Source organism: Orcinus orca, chromosome 5 (assembly GCF_937001465.1).
Source record: "Orcinus orca chromosome 5, mOrcOrc1.1, whole genome shotgun sequence".
NCBI lineage: Eukaryota > Metazoa > Chordata > Mammalia > Artiodactyla > Delphinidae > Orcinus > Orcinus orca.
In genome coordinates, this window is record NC_064563.1 from 146,323,598 (window position 1) to 146,346,275 (window position 22,678).

Genomic DNA, 22,678 nt, shown 5'->3' on the forward strand with positions numbered 1-22,678 from the left:
TGGTCTTAAGTGATTGTGTTCAAATACCCTCCTTTTGCAAGTCTGACGCCACCTGACTGTGTGAAGCCTTGGCCGCCCCCTCCACTACTCCCGGGAGGGGCCTGAGGCTTGTCCCCTTAGCCACGGGGGAGCCGCCCCTGGGCTGGGGTCAGCGTCCAGCTTGCACACGTGCCATGATGATGGCTGAGTACATCTTCACACAAAAGCCTCAGCACTTCCCATTAAGCTCATTTAAATATAACACATACATTCGTACAGGCAGGAGTGAGTGAGAGCAGGCAAGATTGCCCCATGTCAAAAAGAAAAATAAAAGAGTGTGGATTTATAGTAACCAGTTACCTTTTGGCAAAAATCAGTGACTGTTTTCCCAAGTCTGGAGAACACGTGAAACATTCAGTTTTCTCCGGTATCTGCTTCTTTTACTTGAGGATGTTACCTTGATCTGTCAGAAGTGAGGACTTCTCCCCGCCTCCTTGAAATCATGAAAACTGTGCAGCTGAACCCCAGTTAGGGAGAGCACTCACCACACACTTCCTTGTGGGAAACGTGCAGCAGGTGCCCCTGCATCCCGCAAATACTGAGTATCCCAGCTCCGTGACACACACACGGCTAGGTGGGATCTCCGACCTGCCAAAGGTTATCGCCTGGATGAAGCCGGGAGTCGTACCCTCGAGCCAGGGGAGGGGGTCTGACTTTGAGTCTGCTCTGCTGTCTGAGGACCCTCGTCCTTCTTCCCTAATTGGAGGTGGAAGGGGCACAGCTACATGGGACCACTGCTTTCAAGCCCACCCCCCCCCCGCCAAATACCCAACGTCGTGACACAGGCCAAAATGTCTGTGTCTAATGCTACATTTTGTTCATAACAGAAATACACATATAAGCCCAGGGAAGATGGGAGCCCCACTGCGCGGTCCTAGGGCCTTGATTAGTGGGGCATCCTCTGACATTGTGAGTTGCTTCTTTGAGGGGTGCCCCGGAGATTTCTTTTTTTTTTAACACCTCTGGGATGATGTATCCGAGCAGTCTCCCAGATGAGTGAGAAGCCAGCCTTTCTTCTGTGGGGGGAACAGGGTGCTGGTGAAAGGGGAGATGGACAGGGCAGGCACCCACCACAGGCTTCTCCAGACATCAGGGCACAGGAAGACCCAGGGGAAGGTGAGGGGTGCAGACTCTGCCCTCCAAACCACCCACGCCCTGTGCCCCAAGCGGTCCCTGCTGCCCAGCGCATATTAAAATACCTTTCATTTATACCGGGTTCGACACTTACAAATCAAGTATTAACCTAAGTAATACCGGAAATGAAACAGTAAAACCGAATCAGCTCCTCGGCCACTGCGGGGCTGGGTGGTGGAGAACCTCAGCCAGGCGGTGGGTGAAGACGGAAATGGGTGTCCCAGAAAGTGGGCTGCTCGGGACCGGGTTAAGCAAGGTCTACCCACACGCAAGGAGAGGACCTTCCACAAAACAGATACTAGGGCAGCATGAACGATTAGGTCCATGTTAGAACTATGCCTGCGGCAGATGGAGACGTGGGTTGGAACGCAAATTCTCCACGTATGTTCCTTTTATCCATTTGGATTTTTGAAGTATGTGAATTTATCACTTACTCAAAAATAAAATTTTAAACCTTTGGAAAAAAATTTTTAAAGAAAGAAAGAAGCAACTCTTTTTACCAAATGAGGTTGAAGCTATTTCTTCTGTTGACCCCGCCCTGCTGAATCCCCAGCTGAGCAGGGACGTCATGGGTGGAACAAATCAGGGACAGAATATGGCCAGGCATAGCCGTGCCAGTCTAAGGTCTAAAACAGGCAACCCGGCAAACACATTATAGGGGCAAACTTGGGCAGCCTGGAGAGAAGCTTCTTTGCGCTTTCTTAGGTGGTCGAGGCCAACCGACCACCTGCATCCCCTTGGCAAGAGCTGCCTCCAGGCTCTGAGGGCCACGGAGCTGCTTCCGGGACCACCACGCTCTGTCCTGGGATGCCAGCCCTGCCCCGGAGCGGGACCAGTCCTCGAGGGATGGAGTCCGACCTGTCGCCTGGGCTCCCCCAGTCCTTTTTTCTCTCTTTTAAGCACTGGTGTTAAAACCTTACAAAATCCAAACTACTCGAACCCCAGGTTACAAGTATATCTTGATGTCTTTAGTTCATCAGAAGCTTTGCCAAGGTTTTTAAAGCGTGGGGCTTAAAATACATCATCCTCTGCTCCGAACCAGCTGGGGGAAGCCAAAGGAAAACACCGTCTCCCTCTGAGCATATGGCCAGTCGCTGCTGCCAGCATAGGGAGAAATCAGGAAAGAAAGGACGCTCTGGCATGAAATTAAAATGTGGGTTTACTGCATGGAAATAGACAAAGCTTCATGCCACCAAATGCTGTTTGCAGGGCGAATTTTTTTTTTTTTAAGCTGAGATTTCTTTTTCTTAAATTTATTTATTTTTGTCTACACTGGGTCTTCGTTGCTCCACGTGGGCTTTCTCTAGTTGCAGCGAGCGGGGGCTACTCTTCGTTGCGGTGCGCGCGCCTCTCATTGCGGTGGCTTCTCTTGTTGCGGAGCACGGGCTCTAGGCGCGTGGGCTCAGTAGTTGTGACTCACGGGCTTAGTTGCTCCGTGACAGGTGGGATCTTCCTGGTTCAGGGCTTGAACCCGTGTCCCCTGCATTGGCACGTGAACTCTTAACCACTGCGCCACCAGGGAAGCCCTTCAGAGTGAATTGTTAAATGACAGAGTTAATGAGAAACAGAAAGGGGGAAAGGCATTGCTGAAACCTCACTTGGGTGCTGGCGACCTGACTGTCCTACCTGAGATGGCGACCGGGAAGGGAAGGAGATAGATTTGGATAGAGTTAACATGTGCACACTGCACAGCGAGGTTTGTGGGCAGGACGAGCTCCATCCTGGGCCTCATGGTCCTCCAAGAAGATCCTTTTCTTTCTTTTTTTTTAAAATTTATTTTATTGACGTATAATTGATTTACAATGTTGTGTTAATTTCTGCTGTACAGCAAAGTGACTCAGTTACATTTATATACACGTCCTTTTTCGTATTCTTTTCCATGATGGTTTAGCCCAGGAGATTGGATATAGTTCCCTGTGCTCTACAGCAGGACCCTGTTGTTTATCCATTTGAAATGTAATAGTTAAGCAGGTCCTTCTCTGGCTCATGGCTTTCAGTTCCCACCTTCCCCGTTCTCACTGTGCCACCGGGTCCTTTAAAGCATCGTGATGGCATCACCAGGTGTACTGCTGCAAACGAAGGTCACCTGCATGCAGGGAGCAGCTTAAAGAGCTTGTGGTGCTTGAACCATATCTAAGGTTTATTTTCAGCATCTTTTGACCCTGTATTTCTGCTCGGTCTTTTGGTTATTTAATCTAAAACGCATAATTCTCTTTTCCACACTTTTAGCATTCCTGGGGTTTCCACCTCGCTCTCCTCCTTTCACTGAATGTTAGACTTGTCATTGTTATTAAGGATTTGACAACACAGAAGGAGGAAATTTTATGTAGTGTCACTGGAGTCAACGTTTTACTATTGGAGTTGGAGCGTCCTTAGGAAAATATGTGTGTAACAAAAGACTGCTGGTGGTGTAATTGTAGAGGTATTAGGTTAATATATAATGCATAAGTCTGTGTCATGGATCGTTTTTATTCGTCATAAAATTTTCAAATGACTCGAGGAGGTGTGGCCCTCGCAGCTGTTCCCCCGCGCTAACGGCCTCGGGCTCCGACTCAGAGAGGAATTCCGTGCCAAAGCGCCTGGCAGCCACCACAGTTCTTGGGATCCTCCCAGGGAGATCACTCGTTGTCAGCAGTGGTGATGATGACGAACCAATAAAAGGCTGCACGGGGAGGACCTGGTGAGGATAGAAGTCTGGGTCCCTGGGGAGTGAAGAGGCTGTTTTGACCCCAAAATGCTTACCGTTGATTTACTTACTTAAATCCGTTTCTATTTACAAAGTCTAATTTTTGCCCCCTGCAGCAGATCAGAGAGGCCCGTGAACACGAGTCTGAGGACACACCTGCATCTGGAGAGCGGATCCCCCAGCCTGACGCCCGCGTGCCCCTCACCCGGCTGTGCACAGTGTCTGTCTGAGGTCGGACCACGCAGCCCTCGAGATGCTCTGATGCTGCTGCCTCTAGGGCTGAGCTGCTCAAACTTGACCCCGTAGGAATCGCCCAAGGGTGCCGGTGACTCCTGGGCCCAGGGTGGGAGCTGCGGGGACAAAACAAACGAGAGTGGAGATTGATTTTATTCAGGCTGCTAAGGGAAGGGGACGCCCAAGATCAGAGCTGCTCAGCGGAGGGGGCCTGCCTTGGGCTTTACAGGCAGGGCCATCGAGAGACGGCTCAGTTCGCTGAACGGAAATGTTTGTCTCTGTGTCCAGCTGGTTTCACAGGGACAATTCTAATCTCAGCTCACCCTTCACAAGACAAACAACGGGACATTGGAGGGCCTGTGTGTAAAAGGGCATCTTCTAGAAAAAAAAAAAGGGGCATCTTCTGCGAGTCCTACGGGGGTCGTGAGGAAGCGCGGACTTATCTAAGTCGTGTGGGGCAGGGGGTTTCCTCAGCACCAACGATCTGCACTTTAACAAATGCTCAGTGACTGAGAGGCAGGTGGGACTGGACCAGACGTTGAGAAACTCCCCCTGGAGCATCTGAGAGAGGCTGGACGGCCCGTGTTGCCCTGGTAACACCTTTGCCATCTCCTGGTCCTGTGACAACCTGAGACACCGGGGTGCAGGTGTCCCGGCCTCTCCAGCGTTTGCTGCTGTCGGCCCATGAGGTGGGTCTCCCACGTCTGACACTGGGGAGACCCCAGGCCCACGATGGAGGAGGGGCCTCCCCGTCCCCGCCGCACAGAGGGTCTGCCAGCCAAGGGTACCTGCCCCCTGCCCTCTGTCCTCAGTGACCTTTGCGGGCCTGCCCCCTCTCACCCCAGCCTGGTCGGACCAGAACCACCCGGGCTTCCCCGCCATGAGCCTCAGCGCTGGGCGGACGGCGGCTGCTCCCGCGGGGCGTAGGCTGCTTTCTGGCCCCCTCCCTGTTCCCAGTGGGACATTGTACCGGTCATCTGAGGACACTTCCTGCGGGCACTGGCTGCGAGCTGGGGCCGAGGGATGAGGCACCGCTGGTTCCTCACATGGGGTTGGTTATCGAGAGCTGAGAGCCCCCAGAGGGAGGGCAGGGGAGGGGCAGTCTCAGAACCAGGAGGCAGGCGATGCCTGGGGCTGTGACAGCGGGCGAGGACCCTGCACCCACGGTGACCCAGGCATGACCCCTGGCTTTCTGCCGACCCTCTGCGTTCTGAAGGTGCCCACATGGGCCAGCCCACCCGGGAGCCGGAGGAGGATCCTGGGGGCAGCCAGTGCGATGGCCCCTCAGGGCACAGAGCAGGAGGGGGCAGGGGGAGGGTTGGGGGCGGGTGCAGCATCCCCGCCTTCCCTGCGGGAACCGGGCCGGCTTCCTCCTTCTCCCCTGAAAAGGGCACCTCTTCCAGGGCACGGCGACAGCCCATGGGGACACTGGGGGTATTTTCATTTATCGGCGTCTATATTTTTGTTTGCTTCTATATTTGAGCTTTCAACGACGTGTGTTATTCGATAACAAAATCTACTACAACTGGTCCGTTCCCAAACGTACACGAAGCGGCGACGGGGGGAAACGTTAGGGCAGCTGGCCCATCCCCGCGCTCGCGGTGAGGCTGGAGGTACTGCCTCCTCTTAGGGCGTGGCCCCCAGGCCCCCGGGGTGCCATGTTGAGACCTGGGGGTGGTCGCAGGACAGATCTGGACCGGGCGCCTGGGCCCAAGGCGAGTGCGCTGGGGTGAGCGGTACGACCCTGACACCAACTCCAGGCTCAGCGCAGACCCTGCAGGTTGAGGACACGGCCCCCCACAAGACCGTCCTCACTCCGGACACCAGCTGCACTTTGGGGGTTCCAGGCCCCTCGTGCTTCTGACCAACTGGCTACAAATTTGGGGGTTCCCGGCACCCCCTCCGGTTCCATCGTTCGCCAGAATGGCTCACGGAACTCAGGAAAGCAGGTCCTGATGACTACAGGTGAGGTCCGGGAGGGCCCTTGGGTGCGCTCTCCGCCCATCAGCACAGCCAAGTGATCCAGACGCCCATCTGAGTTTCCAGCGCCTGGAGTTATTAGGGGTTTGTTACACACGCATGATTGAACTCTGATCTTGTGATTGAATCCAGTTTCCAGCACCCCCCCCCCCCCCCCCGGAGGCCAGAGGTCAGCCTGATGTCACTCGACACCAGGTCCCCACCCTCTAAACCCAGGTCTTTCTGGCACGATGGGCCCCCCGCCCACACCTGAAGCTCTCAAGGGGCCACGGTTAGTCACCTCATTAGCATAAACTCAGGTGTGGTCTGAGGGGTTGAGCCGGAACCGGAGACAAAGACGGCTCAATTCTTGTTGTACGACAGCTGCCCAGGGGGTGCCTCGAGGCGCCGAGGAAACTCCCGAACTGGCCTTCTAGCCTCTGGGAGCTGCCCCGGAAGCCCCACCCTTGTGGGGAGGCCGGAGGGGGTGACGCGTCTGGCAAAGTTTCCTCGACGCGGCGGCATCCAAAGCTCAGCAGAAAACCCCAGACACTCAGGATGTCTTGGCGGGAGATGGTGTTTGCTGTCATTCTCCTCGCAGGAACGTTGGAGCTGCCAGTGCAACAACAAAAATAAGTATTTTTAGGGTTGCAGTTAAACAAAAGGTCACACATTTATTCTTTATGACTCCATATGTTTGGATTTTAAATAACATTCTTCTGAATATATGCAATCCGGGGCGTTTAGCTTCCTAGTTATTCTTCAGAGGGACTCTGATTTTTACTTTCTGGAAGTAAGCTCTTAATTTATTTAAATAGTTGTGGGCTGAGATAAATCTCTCCATGTGATGGATCTGGTTGAAGACCTCTGTCCCAGCTGACACTGTGTCGTGGGTGACATGCTCTCTACATGCCCGAGTCAATCTGTGTGTGGGATGGCTGCGTCAGTTTGCAGGAGCACAGTTAGGACAGGGGGAAGTTGAGGACGGGGGGAAGTTGGCTTCTGGTACCTACCTTCCCCCACAGACTCAGTGTATCATTCTGGGCGATACTTTTCAGTACTTCTATTTTCCCATAAAGTGGAATTATTAACACTTGCATCCTACTGCAGTGAAACAGCATGATCTCTGGGATTTGCTTTAAACTATGTAAGGGGAAAAAAGGATGGGAAATAGATGAAACAAGATTGGCAAAATATCGACAGATGAATGAAGAAAGAAGATGTGGTGTATATATATAATGGAATACTACTCAGCCATAAAAAAGAATGAAATAATGCCATTTGCAGCAACATAGTTGAACCTAGAGATTATCATACTAAATGAAGTAAGTCAGAAAAAGAAGGACAAATACCATATGCTATTGCTTAGACGTAGAATCTAAAAAAATGATACAAGTGAACTTATTTACAAAACAGAAATAGATTCACAGACATAGAAAACAAACTTATGGTTACCAAAGGGGAAAGGGTGGGGAAGGGATAAATTAGGAGGTTGGGATTAACATATACACACTATATACATAAAATAGATAAACAACAAGGACCTGCTGCACAGCACAGGGAACTATATTCAATAACCTGTGATAAACCATAATGGAAAAGAATCTGAAAGAGAATATATATATATATATATATATACGTATAACTGACTCACTTTGCTGTACACCAGAAACTAACACAACATTGTAAATCAACTATACTTCAGGGAATTCCCTGGTAGTCGGTCCAGTGGTTAACACTCCACGCTTCCACAACAGGGGGCATGGGTTCGATCCCTGGTCGGGGAACTAAGATCCTGCAAGCTGCATGGAGCGGCCAGAGAAAAAGAAAAGAAAAAAACCTGCAATAAAGGTTGTCTGTTTGGGGGGAAAAAAAGAAAGTCGTAAAAAAAGATTGGCAAAATGTTGGTAATCTTACAGCTGAATGATGAGTCCACACAGGTTCATGATACTCTTCCCTCTACTTCTGTGCATGCAAAAAATTTTGTGAATTTTTGTGAAAATTTCAAAAATGAAAAGGTTAAAAAGATAACAGTAATACCTGCCCCTGTGTACCGCACATGAGCTGTCCTTAGAGCACCTTGCTTCCCTTGGAGAAGGATGCCTCGTAAATACAGGACCGAGTCACTACTCCGTGGCCCTCAGATTACTGCATCACACCTTGAGGTATTCTTGACAAGGAGACAGAAAATAGATTAGACCCCACGGGAAGCATGGCCATGAAAGAGGAAGATAAACTTTCAAAGCATCGGATGCTACGAGGAAAGAGCTCATCTTCAACTGACAAACTGGAGGGCCATCTGGGCAAATCGTTGACGTGGGAAGTACATTTGCAATACATCAAAAATATGTTTCCTGGTCGCTGACAGTTTATTTCTGGAGTTCCATAAATGTAACATTTCCGAACTTGTAAATAATAAATGTTTATTTATAAATCACTGGTTCCCAGAGGCAGATGAGCACACAGAATAAAAACAAGCTGCAGCAGCTGGTTAATTCCCACCAGCCTGACTCACGGTGGGGATTCATGAGCCCTCGGGAGAGGCCAATACGTCCAGGAAACTGTGCTCATCTCAACACCAAGGCTACCAAGCGTGGTCGGCGACACCCAGAGCATCAGCGTGCGTGCCGCAGAGGAACGTGTGTCCTTGCAGATCAACAAACCTGCCCCTGCTCGGAAAGATGCGGACCGGGGCACGAACCCGTGTCCGCTGCATCGGCCGGCGGGCTCTCAACCACTGAGCCACCAGGGAAGCCCCCTAATTTTTAAAAACGGCTAACGTGCCTTTGGGAATGCAGGAGGGCTGAGGATTGGAACAAGGCATGAGTGAAAGCTTATCTTAGTTCGCAAACCTTTTGGCCACGAGATAATACGATGGTGTAGATAAGCCTATAGTGGAATCAGAATAAGTAAGAAATGCTTTATTAAAGGCTTTGAAAACTTTTACATACAATTGGCAAAAGCTTAGCTAATTTTAAGTGATTCCACCCCACTGCTAAACAAGCCTTCTGAATCCTTACTAGGGAAGCGTTTGTATTCTTCGTTCACTCTGAAGGCAGTAAAAGGGGACGCCCAGTTGGTTAAGCCGTGAAGACCACTGCCCGGGATGAGGGCCCGGCCCGGCTTCATGGCCCTTCGGGACTGCTGGGAGCCCTCAACTTGTCCAGTTTTCTTCCCATAAAAGGACCCCGGGTTTCCTTCCGGGTCTCTCATTACATGAGCACTTTCTGTTTTCGGGTAACAAATCTATTCTTTAATCTTTCCACTGATCCTGACTAATATTTGCACGTAAGAAAAGTGCATTTACATAGCACAGGGAGATCAGCTCGGTGCTTTGTGACCACCTAGAGGGGTGGGGTAGGGAGGGGGGAGGGAGACGCAAGAGGGAGGAGATATGGGGATGTATGTATATGTATAACTGATTCACTTTGTTATACAGCAGAAACTAACACACCATTGTAAAGCAATTATACTCCAATAAAGATGTTAAAAAAATAAAGTAAAAAAAAATAAAAGTGCATTTAGATAATGTCATACATGGTGACGCAGCCAAACAAGGGGCCACCCAGCCCGACGGGCAGCGGGAGGGCGGCACAGCCCACCACCCAGCCAGGCTTGGTTCTTTCTTTTCTTCTCATTGAAAATATGTTGCAGAAGCAGCAGCTCTGTTCTCTGACGTCTCAAGAGATGGTAAACATTCATTTCAGCAAGATCAGGAAGAGAGCCAAGAATGAGGCGGCAAGAAGAAAGAGAAACGTTTTTTCATTTTCATGCTCCTTTCTGTGCTAATTTCGTGCCGTCCCGGGGGGCAGGAGGACAGCGTGCCAGCTCCGCCTCCCTCTCCCCTTGGGCCTCCATCATCAGCCTCCCCGATGAGCCACAGAGACGCCAGGCCCTGCAAAGGCCAGTGCAGCCAGCCGGCGGGCAGGGGTGGGAGAGGGGCCCGCAGCTAGGCCACCATCTCTCTGTCCCTTCTCATCCTCTCTACCCGCCCCCACTCCTCCTCAGGCAGGAGGGCACCCTTCCCAAGGACACGGATGGCTGTGGGCAGAGAGGAAGCAGGACTTGAAAGCATGTCTTCTGAGGCCGAGCCTCAGCTGTATCATTCCTGTAGGAAGAACCTGGAGCTGAGCCTCCCAGGGTCCTCCCACGGCCACCTTGCCATCCACGGTAGGGAAGGACGAAATGGTGCAGCGAGTAAATGGAGCCTGCCTGTTCTCGTGGTGGCCTCAATGTGCCATTCTCAGGGCCTAACTAGAGACAGAAAGGGTACTTGTCTTACTCAGGGGTCTCCAGAGAATCAGAACCAATAGGATGGAGAGACAGACAGATAGGTAGATACAGACACACACATAGAGAGAGACAGACACAGAGACAGAGAGAGATTGATTTTGAGGAAGTGGCTCATGCCACGTGGGTACTGGCAAGCCTGAAGTCTGCAGGCAGGTTGGCAGGCTAGAAATTCTGGTAAGCAGTCGGCTGGGAGAATTCCTTCCTCCTCAGGGAAGCTCAGTCTTCTCTCTAAAGGCCTTCAGCTGGTCGGATGAGGTCCACCGCATTACGAGGGCGCTTGGCTTTACTCCAAGTCAGCTGATTCAAACGTTAATCACATCTGAAAAATACCTTCACAGCAATATCTAGACGGTATGTGACCACACAACTGGGCACCCCAGCACAGCCACGCTGACACAGGAAACTAACCATCCCAGGTGCCGAAGCCCAGGAAATCCTGTCCTGACCCAATGCAGCTGAGCCCATGCCCAGTGCCAGCTGCCTACACTGGGTCATCTCACAGCTCTTGCCTCTGTCTTCCTCCGGCCTGAGGGCGTTGTCTCTCTTTTAAAATGAAGCACAATTGGGCTTCCCTGGTGGCGCGGTGGTTAAGAGTCAGCCTGCCAATGCAGGGGACACTGGTTCGAGCCTTAGTCAGGGAAGATCCCACATGCCGCGGAGCAAATAAGCCCGTGCGCCACAACTACTGAGTCTGCGCTCTAGAGCCCGCGAACCACAACTACTGAGCCCGTATGCCGCAACTACTGAGACCGCGCACCTACAGCCCGTGCTCTGCAACAAGAGAAGCCACCACAATGGGAAGCCCGTGCACCGCAACAAAGAGTAGCCCCTGCTCGCCACAACTAGAGAAAGCCCGTGCGTAGCAACGAAGACCTAACGCAGCTAAAAATAAATTTTAAAAAAATAAAAAATAAAGCAAAAGTATTATTCAGCCTTAAAAGGGAAGGAAATTCTGACCCATGCCGCAACACAGATGAACCCTGAGGACACCGTGCCCAGTGACATAAACCAGTCACCAAAAGACGAGGCCACTCAGATGAGGCCCCCGAGAGGCAGAGACAGAAGGCAGAGCTGTGACCCCCAGGGGCTGGGGTGTGTGCGGGGAGCTGCCCTTCCAGGGCCCAGCGCCTCAGCCTTGCAAGACGACAGAGCGCTCTGGATGCGCGGTGATGGCAGGACTACAGCGCGTGTGCGCCAGGCCACTGACCTGGACACCTGCACACAGTCGGAAAGGCAAACCTTGTGTTATGCGTATTCTACCCAAGTGTGTAATACGGTTTCCAAATATTGGGGGTTTCCCACTATCTCTCTGTTACTGATCTGTAGTGTAGTTCCGTTGTGGTGGGAGGACGGGCTTTGTACGACTGGAATCCTTTTAAATTCCCGGACACCTGACCGCACTTGCTGGCTTGCTCCGTCCTGCTGTTGTTGCCATGTTTCCACTGCTCAGAGACCTCCTCAGCAAAGGGTCTCTTACAGGATTACAGAATCGAGTGATATGCAGAACGATTGGAGTGGACACGATATGACGATATTTGTACGGTTCCCGGCGTGTGGAGGGAGAGGCCCTGGAGGGGTGTATGAAACGTGGGCTCCGCTCAGAATAAAGAGAGGGAGCGTCACACCGATCACTGAACACCCGCACGGGACCTCACACCCCGTGGGCTCTCAATTACAGGACAATAGCAGGTGAACGATGGAAAGGAGGAAAAGACGATGCTGAAGAGGTCCTGCGGGGAACTAACTAGTCTTCCGTGCGGCACGCACGTCTAACCAGCTTCTCTCAATGTGTGGCCCATGGGCCCCAAGGGCCCCCAGACCCGTTCAGGGTTCAGCAGTTTAGGGTCAAAGCTACTTTTTTTTTTTTTTTTTTTGCAGTACGTGGGCCTCTCACTGTTGTGGCCTCTCCCGTTGCGGAGCACAGGCTCCGGACGCGCAGGCTCAGCGGCCATGGCTCACGGGCCCAGCCGCTCCGCGGCATGTGGGATCTTCCCGGACCGGGGTACGAACCCGTGTCCCCTGCATCGGCAGGCAGACTCTCAACCACTGCGGCACCAGGGAAGCCCATAGCTACTTTTAAAAATTAGGAGTTTGGGATTAACATACACACTACTATATATAAAATAGGTAAACAGCAAGGACCCACTGTATAGCAACTATAAATAACTTATAATGGCAAAGAATCTGAGAAAGAGCAGATATTTGTATAAGTGAATCACTTTGCTGTGCAGCAGAAATTAACACAACACTGTAAGTCAACTATACCTCGGTAAATTTTTAAAAATCTGAAAAAGAATATATATATGTATAACTGAATCACTTTGCTGTACACCTGCAACTAACACAACAGTGTAAATCAACTATACTTCAATTAAAAGATAACTGGTATTAAAAAAAAACTACTTTTCTAATAATACTAAGACGGTCCTTGCCTTTTTGCGGGGACACGATGGTACATATATATATATCACCATCTTTATCCATTCATCTGTTGATGGATACCTAGGTTGTTTTCACATCTTGGCTATCGTAAATTATGCTGCCATGAACATTGAGGTGCATCTATCTTTTGAAATTAGTGTTTTTGTATTCCTTGGATAAATACTCAGATATGGACTAGCTGGATCATATATGGTAGTTCTAGTCTTAATTTTTTGAGCAGTCTCCTTACTGTTTTCCATAGTGGCTACTCCAATTTACATTCCGCACAACTGTGATTTTTAATATTGTCTAGTGAAATGGGTCAACATTTGGAATAACTGCACCATTCAGTGAATTAATATTTTCCAAATGACCAAATGGCCATGTTACAAAATCATGTGTGGGTCATAGATCCATCCAAAGTGCCAGAGAGACCAGTGGGTTTTAGTCTAACAGCAGGAAAGGTACATTGCAGTGCTGCTGGAGTCCACATTGCAATGAACCCGTAAGGAACATTCACTTGTCAGTTTTGGTGGAGAACCTGTATAAACGCTCCTCCACTTTCCTGCTACACATCCCTGCGAGGTCAAATTTTCTTCACAGACATCAACTAAAACAATATATTACAAGAGACTGAACACAGAAGCAGCTATGAGAATCCAGCTGTCTTTTATCAAGCTAGACATTAAAGAGATCTGCAAAAATATGAAACAAGTCCCTTGTTCTCACTAATCATTTTTTGAAAATAATGATTTTTCATAAAATGTTATTTATTGTTGAGTAACGTAGAATCGGTTTCTTATTGTAGGTTTAAATGAATGAATAAAAATCTTTTAAAAACAATCTTTTAGTCTTAATTTCTAATATTGTATATGTTTTCATGAACCCAAAGCCAGCTGTGAAGTGAGACAGGGCAGGCTCTGGCTGGGAGAATTCAGGGTGGTAAAAAGGGACTCATTCCAATCCCTCTGGGAAATGTAAGTCTAAACTTCCCAATTCCTCATTTTTGGGAATTTCCTTATCTTATACATTTAACCTCTTAAGTATTTCATAAGGTAGGAGGGGAGAGAAATTGGGAAGCAAAGGAGTCTTAAAAATCACCGATACCGCCTCACGCCCACGAGGGTACAGACCCAAAAGAACCGAAAGCAGGAACTCAAACAGATATTTGTACATCCCTGTTCAGAGCAGCATTACTCACACTGGCCAAGGGGTGGAAACAACCCAAGTGTCCACTGAAAGGTGAATGGATGAACAAGATGTGGTCTATCCAGACTATGGAATATTATTCAACCATGAAAGAGAAGGAAGTCCTGTCACCTGCTACAACATGGAGGAACGTTGAGGACATTGTGCTTGGTAAGATAAGCAGGGGCCTTCGAGTAATGCTTAAATCAGATCACTCTTCACAGCAAACAATAAAGAGAAGTTGTATTCTGCTTATTAGTTCTGTTTCTCAGACCAGGAAGTGGATGCACAGCCTGGCTGGATGCTTCGGGCAGAGGTGGGCTTCATCCACCCACCACCCTGGACCCCCTACGCCGGCGGCAACGATCAAAACGAAGTGAGCTCGGCCCTGCGAAAGCTCGTGTTGCCATTACTTTTGTAACTTCAACGAGAAACAGATTTTTAAATACGTGACATCACAGACCATGCCTCTTGACCGTTACCCAGTTTAGAAACTGGCCTGATCACAAAGGAAGCTGAAGCAGCTGCTGGTTTGGGAAAGTCGCCGGCTGCAAGCGAGCAGCTGGGTCACGGTGTCACTTGCAGCTGCATGGCCCGAGGAGGCCTGTTCTGGTCCCGCTCAAAAAAGTCGCCACCCGGCTCTCCTCGGGAGCAGCCAACTCCAGCACCTGTGGTCCCTCTGAGGGGTGGGCAGCCATCATGGTGTGACCCACAACGAGGCCAGGGAGAGGGACCGCTGGGAAACAGGAGCTGCGGAACGAAGCGTCGTGCCATCGGCACAGCTGCGCTGGGGCAGGTGGTTGGAACAAAGCTCTCACTGGCAAAGTTGTCCAAAGGCTGTGCAGTCAGGGGACAGCCAGGAATCGTCCTCTACCACGGTGTTTCGTACTTTGTTTTTTTAACTGGACAATACAGTTTAATGTAGCAAAAATCTAGGGAACGATCCGGTATTTCAGTTAAGGCTCCGGGTGCCTGAAAATGATCAAGAGAAAATTGGTTTCACGGCCTAAAAACGTGAGGTTGCATCAGGGAACGTGTTCATGTAGGAAGACTTAGTCTAAAACATTGGTTAATAAAAGGTCAGGATAAAACCAAGAGGAAGCTGGCTTTTCCCTGTAGCATCTGCTGTTTGTTTTGACTGGTATTTCGTATCCTTGGCTTCATCTCAGGGGAGCATGCCTGGCCAGGAGGCCAGCCTGGGAGACAAGGACCACTGCAGCGCCCCTGCCCCCAGAATGCCTCAGGAAACATTTTCCTGATGAGATTTTCAGTTAGTGACAGAGAGTCACCCCAATAAGCCGAGTCGTTCTGGTGCCAGGGCTGGAGCCCACTGGCCAGGAGAGGCCACGGGACCACGCTGACCTATGGGTGGGGAAGGGGCCACACAGCACGGACCTGGTGCGATTTGATGCTGTGACCAGAGCTCAGGCCCTGGTCCTCCTCACTATTCTGCCTGGCCAGCTGTGTTTCCAGGGTAGGATTTCCTGGTGTGAGGGTTGGATTGTGTCCCCCCAAAATTCATATGGTGAGTCCTAACCCTCAGGACCTCAGAATGTGACTGTATTTGGAGATACGGGGTCTTTATCAAGTTACAGTGGGGTCACTGGGGTAGGCCCTAATCTAATATGACTGATATCCTTAAAAAAGGGGGGAAACTGGGCACCCAGAGGCACACGGGGAGAACACCACGAAGGCAGAAATCAGGGTGAACTTCTACAAGCCAAGGAGTGACACAGCTTGCCAGCAAGCGACCAGAAGCTGGGGGAGAGCTTGGGACAGATTCTCCCTCTCAGCTTCAGAAGGAACCAAGCCTGCTGACACCTTGATCTCAGACTTCTGGCCTCCAGACTGAGACAGAATAACTCTCTGTTGTTTAAACCACTCAGTCTGTGGCACTTTCTTACGGCCGCCCTAGCAAAGTAATACACCTGGTGTAAGGACACCTGGAATAAGCAAAAACGTTGCCTGGGCGTCTCCAGTGGGCAACTACGCATTCTTTGGAGCTCACCCTTCTGGGTCATCTGATTCTAGCTTTTCCTTGCCTTTGAGCTATCTTATGGTTGTAGAGAACGAGTGACGATGCAAATTATTTTTGTCTCTGGACTCTGTGATGGAGGGACAGCCCTCACCCCACGGTCCCCAAATCCTCCCACCCAAGGCCAGATTTGCACAATTTGCAGTTCCCGCCAATATTCCTGCCTATACAGGTGTGTGTCCTTTGCATTTTCCTTTGAACTGGCTGGAGCGTCTTACCAGCTCCCTCGCTCAACTAACAAGCTCAGGAAGCTGCCGGCCACCTGCTGATTGCACGTCTGCCTGAGAGTCACGATTCCTTCTTTGGTCAACATTATCTTTTGACACTGGCCGTGGCTGCCACGTCCCTGTTGCGCTGTGCTGGGATCCTTGAGGAGGAGCCGTCACAGCTGGGGGCAGCGTCTCCCACCCTGATCTTTTAGGGACTTAATTGCTGGAATTGTCCCCTTTAGAAAACCGGGGCTCCTGGGGGGTGGTGGTGGGATGAACTGAGAGACTGGGATCGACATATATGCAACTAATATGTATGAAACAGATAACTAATAAGAGCCCGCTGTATAAAGTCAATAAATAAATAAAATAACCAGTGGCAAAACACTCCCCCCAAAACAAACAAAAAAAATCCAAATTGCTGACACAGGTGAAAGTAAACAAATAAAATTATTGTTAATTTTTTAAAAATTTAAAAATAAAATAAATAAAAACAAAACCACGAGCCATGAAATAGAGAGAGACACAGAGAGAGAGAAAGTAGATAGATAGAAAGATAGGAACGCACATCTTTCTTCGGCGTTCTAGTGACTGATTCCTCTCCCTTTCCCTTCAGCCTAGTTCACAGTGGTTTGTTGTTAATTAGTCTCCTGGATACTTAAGTATCTTTTTAAAATAGTACTTTTATTAAACCGCTCTTGAAATCTTCCTGATTGATACAACTCCCAAATTTGTATCTCTACCTATAACCTCTCTCACAAACTCCAGATTTGTTTACAAAACACTCACTTGTTATTCTCAGAAGTCATTTTGAAAATACCTCAAAGTCAGCATGCACGAAACTGAACTTTCGCATTTCCCCCAAATACCATCTCTGCCAGGGCCTTCCCCGTGTTATTTAATGGCAACTTCATCTGGGAGTTGCTTTAGCCACTCATTATATCTTATGATCCAACAATTCTTTTTTTTTTTTTTTTTTTGCGGTACGCAGGCCTCTTGCTGCTGTGGCTTCTCCCGTTGCGGAGCACAGGCTCCGGACGCGCAGGCCCAGCGGCCATGGCTCACGGGCCCAGCCGCTCCGCGGCATGTGGGATCTTCCCGGACCGGGGCACGAACCCGCGTCCCCTGCATCGGCAGGCGGACTCTCAACCACTGCGCCACCAGGGAAGCCCCCAACAATTCTTTATTAGATGCACACCCCTGAGAAGTTCTTGCACGTGTACCCCAGGAGACATGCAAAAGAATATTAATATCATGTCTATAATCCTTGCAAAGAAAGAACAGTCTAAACCTCATTAAGAGTAGATTGGATAAAATGCTGGAGAGGGTGTAGAGAAAAGGGAACCCTGTTGCATTGCTGGTGGGAATGTAAATTTGTACAGCCAGTATGGAGGTTCCTTAAAAAACTAAAAACAGAACTACCATATGACCCAGCAATCCCACTACTGGGCATATACCCCGAGAAAACCATAATTCAAAAAGAGTCATGTACCACAATGTTCATTGCAGCACTATTTACAATAGCCAGGACATGGAAGCAACATAAGTGTCCATCAACAGATGAATGGAGAAAGATGTGGCACATGTGTACAATGGAATATTACTCAGCCATAAAAAGAAACGAAACTGAGTTATTTGTAGTGAGGTGGATGCACCTAGAGTCTGTCATACAGAGTGAAGTAAGTCAGAAAGAGAAAAACAAATACCATATGCTAACACATATATATGGAATCTAAAAAAAAAGAAAAGGAGTGGTTCTGAAGAACCTAGAGGCAGGACAGCAATAAAAATGCAGATGTAGAGAATGGACTTGAGGACACAGGGAGTCGGAAGGGTAAGCTGGAACGAAGTGAGAGAGTGGCATGGACATATATACACTACCAAATGTAAAATAGACAGCTAGTGGGAAGCAGCTGCATGGCACAGGGAGATCAGCTCGGTGCTTTGTGACCACCTAGTGGGGTGGGATAGGGAGGGTGGGAGGGAGATGCAAGAGAGAGGGGATATGGGGACATATGTATACATATAGCTGATTCACTTCGTTATACAGCAGAAACTAACACAACATTGTAAAGTAAGTATACGCCAATAAAGATGTCAAAAAAAAAAGGGTAGATTGGATAAACAGTGGTTATACAGATGGAATAGTATACAGCCCTTAAAACGAGTGAACCTCAGTACTGTGCAGACTCATAAATGGATGTCTCAAACCAAAGATTAGGTTAAAAGAACAAGACTCAATAAAATTCAAGTATTGTTTTAAAACAGTGAAAAGTAAAATATATATATTATTTGAGATTTCAAATCTAAATGGTAAAACTATAAGGAAGGGCAAAGGAATTACAAAACAAAAAACAGAAGTCAGGATATGTTTATTTCTGGTTAGAGAAAAAGAAAAGCATTTAAGAAAGGGGACAGTGGGTTTGAAAGGTAATGGCATTGTTCTATTTCCCAAGATTGATAAGTATATTTATATTCCTTTTATTATTATATAAATGTACGTATATGCTATCTGCTCCCTTGCAGATAGATAATGTTTCATAATAAAAAGTTACACAATTAAAAAAAACGGGGCTCAGGCATGAAGAACCGTGGTTCCTCCAGTCTCGGCCCTGGGCACCCACTGTGTGCTGGGAGCCTTCCACACGCAGCTCATTGCGTCCTCTGCAGAATCCCAAGAGATGTACGAAGTCCCCACTGAAGGCAGGGAGCTGGATCTCAGGGAGGTCAAGTGCTCTCATCCACATTCACACGGCAAGTGGCAAAGCCAGCCTCCACCCCCAGCACTGTGGACTGCAAGCCCAGGGCTCTTCTGACTACACCACAGTGCTCTCCTTTACACAGAAAAAGAAATACCACTTGGGTGGGCCCTAAGATGGTCCTGGGGGATCCTCTCTTCCTGGTGTTTGTGTCTTCCTGTGACCCCCTCCCCTTGTGTGTGGGCAGGACCTGAGACTTGCTTCTAACCAATAGACTAGACAAGGGTGATGGGAAGATGCTTCTGGGATTACCTTCCATAACAGTGTGACTTCTGTCTGCCTAGCAGACTCTCTTCCTTGCTGGCTTGGATAAAGCAAGCCGCTGTTTTCCTCTCTGGACAGGTCCATGTGGCAAGAAACTGAAGGGGCTCCAGCCAAGAACCAGCAAGGACCTGAGGCCCTCAGTCCATCTGCCCACAATGATGTGCGCTTGGAAGTGGATCCTTCCCCAGTGAAGCCTTCAAATGAGACCCCAGCCCTGACGGCCACTCGTGACAGGCCCTGAGGCAGAGGACCCAGTCAAGACACGCCCAGATTCCTGACCCACAGAAATTTGAGATAATGTATGTTGTTTTCAGACACTAAGTTTGGGATAATTTGTTATGAAGCAATAGCTAACCAATACACCATGCCTCAGAAGCACTCGTTCATGCGTTCAACAAATATTTCCTTGCCAGGCACTAGTACAGGTGCTCGGTATACATCAGTGAACAAAACAGAGTAAAATTCTTGTTCTCCTGGAGAGTAGATTCTAGTGTTTATGTGTGTGTGTGTTGGGGGTGGGAGTGTTGGATGATAGACATAATAAACAAGCTACATAGTTATACAGTTACATCATATGTTACATGTATCTACACAAGTACCACAGAGGAGGAAGCAGGGTGAGGACAGGGAATGGGTTGGGAGTTTGCAATTTTAAACCTCTTCTGAGAAAGTGATGTTGAGAAAGATTTCAGGGAGTGAGGGAGAAAGCCATGCAGATATCTTTGGGAAGAGTGCTTCAAGCACAGGGAATAGGCAGTGCAAAGGCCCTGAGGCTGAATCATGCTTGCAGAGAGCAAGGAGCCGCAAGGTGGCAGACTGGAACACAGTGGGTGAGGGGAAGGATGGTGGGAGCTGAGCTCAGAAGTGCAGAGGGGAGAGAGATCCGGGAGACCCTCAGGGGCTCTGCATGGACTTTGCTTTTGCTCTGAATGAGATGGGTAACACTCGGAGGGGTTGAGCACAGCAGTGATGAGGTCTGACATATTTTTAAAAGGATCATCCCCTACTCATCGCTGGTGACTTCCTGCTCACCTATGCAAACTGAAGCAGCTTACACACATCAGCCACACTGGCCGCCATAACAAGCCAAGAGACTTGCCCTTATTTTTAGGTGTTTTTCTCACTCGTTTTTCTTACCAAAGCCCCAGATCCCAGCCATCCTCTGAGGATGGCCCAAGCCCTGCCTGCCCCCGTCACCTCCTCCAGCCTTCACCCCGTAATCTCCCCCACACAGTGCAGCTCCCTGCACCCCATCCAGGCTGCCACAGGCTTTGTGCACTGGCTCATAAGCTCCGCCAGGCAGGGTCCAAGGCTCGCCTTTCTCCTACATTCTCCCCAACCCGCTCCAGCTTGAGACAGCGCTGCACAGGGCGGGGCTCTGTCAGGCTGGCCGGCGCCTTGGCAGAGTTCTTTTTGCCTTTCCTGTGGGTCCCTCAAAGCGTTCCTCCACCTCCCTGCCTGCGCCCACCTACTGTGCCCTCCCCTCCTGGCCTCACAGCACCTACTGTCATCTGGACAGTTCTAGAAACAATTATATGAGGCTTTTCATTTCACACACCTAGACGTGGTCCTTGGGAAAACAGTAGCAAATCTTTATAAAAAAGAAATTGGAAGGAAAGTACTCAGAAGAGCTGCTTGTGCACAAACGTTCCTTTTCTGTTAGTAAACCACCCTGGTGCCAATACTAGGGGGCAGGCTGTGGAGGGAGGCAAATGGAAGCAAAGGAAGCCTTGCCCTCCGTGACCCCACTTCTACCTCATTTTGAATTATTTTTCCTAAAGAGGGCCCCCAAATGTGTGAGCCTCAGAGCCGCAAACCTGGAGGGGATCACCGACGGCACCTGCAGCTCTTCCTCTTTTCTGGAGATGGCCCTGTAGAGAGAAGGAAAGAAAGAGCGGGCAGATCATGGGGGGCACGGGTAGAGGAGACCAGGCGCAGAGGCCAGACTGGCGTGCAGGGCCTGGGCCTCAACTGCCTGGTGACTTGTACCTGGCTATCAGGGGGCTGCACACCCCCAGGTCTTCCTGGTCCGAGACCCCTGCTGCCTCACACACTTGATGGGAACCAGGTGAAAGCTTCAGCCCTGCGCCAGCACTAGGATGAAGCCAATGAGGCCAGGATTGCTGCACCGCGCCTGTGACCAGTGCAGACGGTTGGGCCCGAGCTTCGTATAATGCTCTGCTGTCCCTGCCTTAAAATTCTTAATATCCTTTGAACAAGGGACCTGTATTTCCATTTTGCACTGGGCCCTGCACATATAGGTAGCTGGTCTGCATCACTGACATTCTGGGGTCCCCTCCCTCCAACTTTCCACTGGTCAGTGGCTCACTGGCCTCCCCTGAGCCCAAGCGCTGCTACAACCTACTCTCTGGAAAACAGAGCCGTTCTGCAGGGCCACACAGACTGTCTGTGGCTTCCTGGTGTTGCTGGAACCCTGAAGACTTAGAGGAGGGATGTCCTGACGAGCTGTTCACAACTGAACCCACCCCGGGCACCTTTCAGCCACGTGTTCCCGTCCTGGGTCTGCTTCTTCCCGGAGCAGCGCGGGAGCCCTTCTCCAGACAGCGATCCCACACAGGAGGAAGGTTTCCGCAAAAATGGACAGTCAGCCAAGCCCCGTGCCTCTGCACTAGGGAAGGCCTGCCCTTCCCTTCACGTCTTGGAGCGCACGGCCACCGGCGGGGCCCGCGGACGCAAGGCAGCACCGCCTTTGAAAGTCCACCTTGAAATACGACCACACTTTCCGGGTCGCTCTAAGGGAGGCCACTTCACCTACAGACTGGGCCTTGCGTGGATCACCGGGGGACAGGTGCCTGAGGGCAGAGCGCGAGACCAGAGGCGAGCGTGCTGCAGTGGCTGGAGCCCGGACCAGGGCTAAGGGCGCTCGGGGTCAGGCGGGTCTCTGGGCACAGCCGCCGCGCTCGGGACGCACGTGCGCATCCGCGGGGAAGAAAGCGGGGGGCTGCCGCGGGCCTGTACACAAAGAGGGCGCTGCGCAGAGTAGGGGCCTGGGCGCCAAACGCCCGCGCGGCCCGGCCTCCGAGGGCAGCCCGGGGGGGCCGGGCCCCGCGGCGCCCTGGCGCGCGAAGAGGACCCGAGGCTCCTCCCGCGGATGGTACAGCCCGCCCTCCCCGCCGGACCATCGCGAATGGTCTCGCCCACCCGAGCCCCACCACACACCTCCCCTGGCCGAGGAGGGGCGAGCGGAGGGGGCGTGGCGAGATAAGGCCACGCCCCATCTGCGTAGTAGTGAGGCGGGGCTCGAGGCCAGCGGGGTGGGCCTCTCCTCGCGCCGCGGCGCAGCGGTCGTGGGCGGGGCCCGACTGGGGAGCGAGGCGGGGGTGGGGCCGGCCGCCGCCAGCCCCCGGCTCACTCTCCGCCCCCGGCGCCAGGCCCCGCCCCCGGCCGCCGCGGCGCCGGGACGGGGCGGGGCCCGGGCCCGGAAGGCCCCGCCCCC

At 50.6% G+C, this 22,678-nt stretch overlaps 1 long non-coding RNA gene across 5 annotated transcripts; it reads right to left on the bottom strand.

The window, feature by feature from the left end:
- Positions 1-2,410: 2,410 nt before the first annotated feature.
- Positions 2,411-22,665, bottom strand: LOC125964521 (uncharacterized). 5 transcript variants are annotated; one of them, XR_007477611.1, is made up of 7 exons: positions 21,717-22,665; positions 21,039-21,092; positions 8,093-8,222; positions 7,066-7,195; positions 6,354-6,664; positions 4,065-4,209; positions 2,411-3,875 (listed from the first exon to the last, which is right to left on the bottom strand). It is a non-coding gene; the product is annotated as an uncharacterized LOC125964521 (long non-coding RNA). The 5 variants fall into 5 exon arrangements; XR_007477607.1 differs by lacking the exon at positions 7,066-7,195; XR_007477609.1 differs by lacking the exon at positions 7,066-7,195 and having other exon boundaries at positions 4,065-6,142.
- Positions 22,666-22,678: the final 13 nt, after the last annotated feature.